Source organism: Desmodus rotundus, chromosome 4, assembly GCF_022682495.2.
Source record: "Desmodus rotundus isolate HL8 chromosome 4, HLdesRot8A.1, whole genome shotgun sequence".
Classification (NCBI taxonomy): Eukaryota; Metazoa; Chordata; class Mammalia; order Chiroptera; family Phyllostomidae; genus Desmodus; species Desmodus rotundus.
This window is the reverse complement of record NC_071390.1, coordinates 171,668,440-171,676,523: the sequence shown is the minus strand read 5'-3', so window position 1 is coordinate 171,676,523 and position 8,084 is coordinate 171,668,440.

The window sequence follows — 8,084 nt, the reverse complement described above, 5'->3', positions numbered from 1 at the left end:
TGAAGATGAATGAATGCATGCCTGGCCTCGATAATATATTGTCAGTAGAGAAGAAGCACATTTTCCCAGCTGCATTAATTTGTCACTTTTGTTGACAGACTGGGTACAATAAATTTCCATGCAGAGCAGATCATTCAGAGGCTCATTGCATCCAGAAAATGACTGCAATTCTTTTTTATACACAGTGTTTGCCGTGACCCGAGGAAGAGTTGTTGGGTGATGTTTGCATCTTCAACTGGCACCTCTTTTCTCTTGACTTGCTTTAAAACAGAAGTGCAATGAGAGTAGACAGAGGCTGGGAATTGGTAGAAATATTAATGCTCCAGGTGTGTTTGAATATAAAGGGGGTAGGGCAAGATATCCACTTAGAAAACAGCAAAAGCTTTGTATCTGGAAACACACCTGATAGTAATCTTCTAGATAAATCATGTGCAGGATTTAATTTATTAATCAAATTATGGGAACCATCACCCAGATTGGATTTGTTAGATTGGTTATCAGTTGCTTGAGATAAGACCAGTAAGCCTGGTTTATACATAGTATAATAACAGGAGATGCTGAGGATTCTGCGTGAACTATTAAATGAACTAGTAAAATAAACTCAACTTTTTCATTTTGTTAGAAATTTCTTTTTATTTTCATTTTTTCATTGCATTTACTGGGGTGACTTTGGTTAATAAAGTTATATAGGTTTCAGTGTGGTACATTTACACAATGGAATACTACTCAGCCATAGAAAGAAGGAAATCTTACCCCTTGCAACAGCATGGATGGAGCTGGAGAGCATTATGCTAAGTGAAATGAGCCAGTCAGAGAAAGACAAGTACCACATGATTTCACTCCTGTTGGGAATCTAGTAAACTCATCATTTGTAGGTGCATAGAGTGTCATTCTTACTTGAGGTAGGCAGGCTCGTGAAAAAAGCGCCCTATGTTTCTAAGTTACTCTACATCTTTCAGTGTATGACTTTTGAAATAAGAATGGAAGGACTAACTAATGTGTGTGTCCCTCTTTTCTACCTGTTGTCAAGTTATAAAACTCTTCCAGACATTATCAATTTGATATTAGGTAAGGTAATTAAGTGGAGTTTTAGTCCAAGTTGAGAATCCTGATCTTAATTTTAAAAATTACAGTGTATAAATTCAAATATTACATAAAATTTAAAATTACTATCTTATAAATATAACATTTTAACTGTTTTCATGACACTCCTGGTCATGACCAGATGTTCATAGGGTTGTGTCTACTGTGTGGGGTCTTCGTGATTTGGAGAATGCTGTTTGTCTTGGTGCCAGTGAGCAGTCGGTAGTTTCTACGGTCAATTTTGTACAGCGTGTGAGAGCCAGGAAAGACTTACAAACTCCTTGCAGAAGAATTCAGTGAAACAAAGGGATGCATGTATTATGATCTCATTCTTATAGGAGAATCAGACTCTCAGAGAAGTGAGTGATTGTTCTCAAGTTCACTAAAGAACAGGGGTCAGACTTGAACCTATATCTTCTGGTGTTTACATCTTTCAACAAATACGCTGATTTTCATGACTACCCCCTCATTTTTAAGGTCCATACTCCTGAGGTGTATCAATCCCAGGTAATTTCTGAAAGCAGATTGCAAAGACTTTTATCTCCAAATAGGCCCATGGAGGATGAAAAGACTGCATAATGCTTGCTACTCTGGTCTTCTTGTGTGTACAGTGTAATTTTGTGTATGGTATCTCTGAGTTGCATTTATCTCTGGCATTATTTTCATATCCGAATCCAATACGGTATGTGGAGATTTAAAAAAAAATCCATGAATCTGTGCATATCCATGTTTGTGTGTGTGTGTGTATATAAAATGCTAACTAGTAATATTATCACTATTCTTGTTGTTTTATGATGAAATGAATTTAAACCTTTAATAAGCATAGTAGTTTGTGCAAAACAAGAGAGAAACACCATTGAGGTGTGACTTATTCAATATGAAGTTTCTCCCTTGACTTTTGAATCTCAAGTTCATCTGGAAAATTCATTTCAATGGCCTAAACCACAGCACTCTCCTGGGAATCAGAACTTTTTCACGAGATCCAATTTTGGCTTCAAGTTTAAGAAATTTAAAAAAGTATGGGTGACTGATAACAGTCACTGAACTTCTAAACATTTGTGAGTAGGATCCTGGAGACATCTAAGCCTTTATTTCCTCCAAATGGACCTCAACACTCTCAGGTACTTATAAAATCTCTAAATTTCCTACTTGAAATCTACATAACTTGTTTAACAGGTAATTGATATACCAATTATTATAAAGAGCCTAGCCTTTAGGTTAAAGCTTCTTTCTTAAACAAACAACAAAAAGAAACTTTGGAAATGATAATTGTATGAATCATATTGAAATGTTTACATTTCAAGTGTGAGCATTTATGTTTTCTTTATTTTGAAGTGATTTCCATTGTTAAATATTTTTTTACTTATCTGGCTTAATAGTTTTGATTAGCAGTTTTCTTTATAGGAAGATCCTGTATCAGGGGTATTCAACCTTTTGGTGTCTCTGGGCCACACCGGGAGAAGAGTTGTTTTGGGCCACACGTTAAATACACTGCAATACATAAGCACACAAAACCCTCATAATGTTTTAAGTAAATTTATGATTTTGTGTTGGGCTGCCTTCACAGCCGTCCTGAGCTGCATGCAGCCCATGGGCAGCAGGTTGGACACCCTGATAGGTAATGTCGTAGTTTTTATACAATTATTTAAATAGTTCTGATAATCTGGCAAATATATAATTTTTGAATCTTGTCAGAATGACTCATGGAATCAAAATAGTCAATCTGAACTGATGTTATCACATGTGGCAAAAGCGACCTTGCAGTTACGATTAAAATTTTTGAAATATGGAGATTTTCATGGATTATCTGGGTGGGTCCAGCATAAAGACAAGTGTCCTTATTAGAGGGAGGCAGAGGGAGGTTGGACCACGGAAGAAGATGAGAGGATGATAGAAATAGCTGTTGCAGTGATACATTTAAGACTGAGAAGGGGCCGTGAGTTAGGAAATGTAAGCATTCTCCAGAAGGTAGAACAAACAAGTAACCAGCAGGGTCTCCTGAACCCTGCAGAAGACATACAGCGCCAACAACACCCTGGTTTTAGACTTCTGTTTCCAGAACTATGAAGATAAATTGTTTTTTTACTTACAATTTTTTCTTATTATTTTTTAAGCTCTTATAGTTTGGGAAAGAAATTTGTGTTGTTTTAAACTAATAAATTTGTGGCAATAGGGAAAGGAATACGCCTCTGTGGTGAAGAGCTGAAATTCTACATGCTTTTTGCCCCTCTTCCTTTAAATGAAATGCTAGTTGAACAAATGACAAAACTGAAATTTGGTGGTTTTCAAAGAAGGTGACTAAGGAATTTTACCTTTGTAATTGTTGCGATGGCTCTGACCTCTGGAAATGGGTTAGGGAGAAAACTGGAGGGGATGGAGTGAGGACATCCTATTTATCTGGTGGCTGATTAGAGTGGAATTGTCCTAACGTACGAGGTGACCAATGCCTCCCTTTGCAAAAGCGACTGACCGCTGTAGCTGCTATTAATAAATGATACTGGCAGTGATACTCGGTCATTTTTTCACGTTCTGTCCAGTCTTCACATTATCCGCATTTTAGTTCTTGTCACTCACTCATGAACAATGCCTAGTGCACCAGAACATTGCATTAAGGGGCTATCTGGCTCTCCATATAAGCATTAAAATAAAAGAGTCATCAGGAAGGAAAAAAAAAGATTATAGTAGAAAGAAAGGCCTTTTGTAAATTGCTTTTCAAGAGCTAGGCACAATTCCAGGAAAATGAAGGGCACTGTTCAATGGACTTTAACCTTCTCTTGGTAGTATTAAAAGTCCTTCCTTGGGACATTATATAAGCCAATGGTGAATATTTTGCCAGAAATTTTCCATTAAAATTGTAATCATTTAATACTTTGAGGTTAGCCAAAGAAATTTTATTATATAGAGAGTGATCTTAAAATTTGCACTTTAAGTTAATTACTATTAACAGAACAAGCTTGTCAAGTACTTCTCCGTCTGGGAATCATCCAACTATATGTTATTTTTTCCATATATTTGTGCCAAAATATCAAGAATTCCCATCGAGGAAAAGAAATAAGTAGTTCTTTTAAGAGGAAACCTATGTTTTCAATATTATAATTCTGTGGAAGAATAAATATTCCTGACAGGTAAAAAGTGATAGAAATTTAGACATGAGAACCTAAACATACCATATGCCTTGCCCACCATAAGCATTTAAAATTCAACAGAATGAAACACAGAAAAACGCTGACTAGTGAGGGATAAAGTGAAACACAAAGCCATGTAAAATATATGATTATTTCATACTCATTCATGAAACACTGGTGCAGAACCAAATTAGAAAAGTTTATGGGCAGGTTAAACGATATTCAGTGATCACCACACTCACCTCCTTCTTTCTTGAGTGAGTTAATTTACGTGAAGTCAGGTGTAGAAAAGAAGAGAGGAAGCTTTCGTATTTACTCTTTGCTGTGTGCAGGTGTGTTCTACCTTCCTCACTCACACAATTCGGGTGACCTTGTGTCATACGCGGCAGGAACACAGAAGCCCTCGGACGGTCAGACGGACGGTACTTGGGATTTTGCAGGTAGCACATGACAGAGATAAGATAGAAGTTAAGTCTTTTGATGCAAAGACTATGCTTTTTCCTCAAATGGGGGGAATTCTGAAAAAAAAAAGGTCAGAAGGCGAAAGGGAAGGCTCAGTTGTATTTTTGTTGATGGAGGAGATGTACCAGGGATGGTATTTTGAGGTTTGTTGAATTATTGTGTGAGTCTTGGTTCTTTGTGCGGGTGATATATTAAAGTATGTAACAACCTGGGAGCTCATATGCATCTGTTAATGGGGAGGTTCAAGACTTCCTTTCACAGTCCCCTGAAATAGTTTTGCAAAGGAGAAATAATTAAAATGAATCTGTGGATCCAATTAAAATGGATCTATGACCATATTGACAGTCTCATGTTTACAGAGACACAGAATTATAAGTAAATCACATGTACATTGTTTTTCGTAGTTGTATCTGATTTTATCTGGGAGAAAAGTCATGTAAATGTCATTTTCTGAGGGCCAAAAATATATTCATTGACCTATAGAGGCAGTATAGTGTACCAAAAACAGTTGTATAGAAACAATGTTAGAAAACATTTCAAAGATGATATGTGCCAGAAAAACTTCTAATTTCTTTAATGCATGCCAGCATACTCCTTACAGTAACTACCTTACAGTAATCCAGCAACTACCTTATGAAGTCGTTGCAATGTGGTCTCCATTTCACAGACTGAGGAACTAGGCACAGAGAAGTCAAGTGACCTGAACAAAGCGTCACTCAGCAAAGGGCACAATTGGAATTCAAACCTGGGTAGCTGCACAGGACATGGGCTCCAGAGCCCACGTGCCTGAATATTGAATTTCTAATTGGAATTGAACAGATTGTCTTAAGATATTAAAAAAATGAAGGATAACAAAGTGGAAGAATAAAAAAATATCCTAGAGACAAGTTTCGATATGAATCATCAGCACAAAATATTCGGTCCATGTAGGACCGATGAATAAGCAGGATGAATGGAAAATGCCCACTGATGCACATCCCTCAGGAAATTTCAGAACATGGAAGATATTTCAAAAGATCCCAAAATAGGCAGAGACAAAAACAACAAGCTGGTTACTTACAATGAAATGAGAATGAGATTGGTAACTGACATCTCATCAGCAAAACTGAATGACAGTGGAAAAAAGTTATTCTAAGTTCCAAAGGAAAAAGAAAAGTTATGCTAAATTGCCAAAATATCAAGGCCAATTGCAGTGACAAGAGAAAAAATCTGAGATGTTCCCAATTGTTACAGCCAGCCAGAGAATGGGAGAGAGAGAGATACAAGGGGGATTAATCAGTTAACAAGGTCACTGGCTGAAACCAACAAAAGACTGCTCACATTTCTGAATGCATGTTGAAACTTTGAATCAGCTTCCAGGTAGCTATTTCAGCTTTTATCTAGAAACTAGCTGGTCACCAGATACCACAGCATGTTGCTTATGTAGGAATTTTCTGGACTTTTGCCCATAACCAACCAAAAAGCAGCAAATACTTCTTCTTTGTGCACTTTGCACCTATCTCAGAACTTGTCTTTGCTTTATCTCCTTCTGTCCCCTTTACCTATAGCCAAAATAAACTCTTTCTGAACCACTTACAGCTTTCTTCTCCAAACTCATTGTGTAAAGAGCCCCTTCCAGCCCAGGACAACAGCTGTGTTTGTCTTCTCACCTGGCTCTGCTTCTGGTGGCTTAGCTACAAGCCTCAGGATCTGGTTCTCTTCTGGCTAACCTGTGGCTGAATACAACCTTTGTTTCAGAAAAAAATCAGCCTCAAACATTTTAAGTTAACAGCAGCATAAACACATATTTAGATATGCATAGATTCATAAAATTTACCCCTCACCTCTGAAAGTGATTTTCTAGAATGCATGTCAGCAAATTTGAGACAAAACGCAGGAAAAAAAACCATAGGATTCAAAAAACATCATGCAAGATTTGAGTAAAATTTAAAAAACCCAACTGTTAACTGTGCAGTTGGCTTAGAAAATGAATGAACTAAAGTAGAACAGGAAGTCAAACGTTGTTAAAAAAAAATGACACTAAAGAAGAAAATTTATTCACGGTCACAAATAGGCTGCTGGAGAAGTTAGGTCACCTGCTGTTTTTTCCGTGTGGAACTGTTGTCTTTTGGGTTAGATGATTCCTTGGCACGGGGGAGGCTGTTCCGTGACTTACAGGATGTTTAGCAGCAACGTGAAAGTGATGAAATGCTGTTATCTTAGTGTAACGTGTGTTCAATAAATATTTGTTAACCGAACGACATTTACAGAAATCAAAACAAATAAAATGTTGAAATGTTGTCTTTTTCACGCCAGTAAAATGGGACAAAAGTAGGGTAAGGTGATGTTAAAGACAACTTGTGATTTTGGGAATTTATCATACCTGCTTATTGAAATTAGTCTAATATGGATGGTTAGGTTTGTAATATCAAGACTGTTACACAGGGTAGGCAAAGACTGAGTTGTAGTCTCTATTTCCCAGCAGTGTGCATTCTCGTCAGCTCCCCTCTATAGGTGATATTTTCCACGATTCTAGGAAGAAGGTGAGTGATGCACTGAGGCAGGATCTTTCCCAGCTGCAAGTCCCTGATTTAAGGTCACTCATTTTTGTTTATTGTTGTGCTCCTGGATTATGTCTTATGTAGTGATGCCTAATATGTTTCTGATTTGAAACAAAGCATTTCTACTATTTATTTTCAAGCCATATATGATAATCATTTTGCTGTTAATTAAAAAATATCTTTAGGGAAGATGGTTGAGGTGGGAAGAGATGTGCTCTGAGGTTCTGAAGGGTCTTTAGAAGATAGTGTACATGTTTCTGGTTAGAGAAATGGAATTTTGGCCTGGGTAAATTTTTGTGGTTCAGATTGATGAGATTTTGTCCAATTTATATTTCCTGGTTTTACTCTGATTGTCTGAAACACAGTTAATGTTTCCCTTGTTCTTTCTCTGCCTCTCCAGTCTAGCATAGAAATATGACTTCTCTAAGTGTTTGGGAAATAACCCAATATGAAACTCCTTCATCAAATCCCATGTACAGCATTTCCCTGGGAAAAATGCCAAAATTGATCACTTATGCCAGATAGGAAAGCTTCAGCACGCTTTCCAACGTTAAAACACTAGGATTCTTCCAACAGAGATCTTTGAAGGCCAAGATATATGAGTTTTCCGACTTTGGTTTACAGTGCTCAAACTGATATTTGATGCACCTTGCTTTTTATTAAGTACCAAGAAGAGAATCAAATAATCTTTTCCTAGAATTCAACATAATCTGCTTCCAACCGTATTCCGTGAATATAAAAGCATTTCAAATGATTGAAAAATAACCTTGGATTTGTAATTCAGTACAGTGTGCATAATCATAGCATAGCTGACCTAAATCACATATGTTATCTTATAAATACAAGACTCTATTGGGAGGAGGGGAGAAACTTT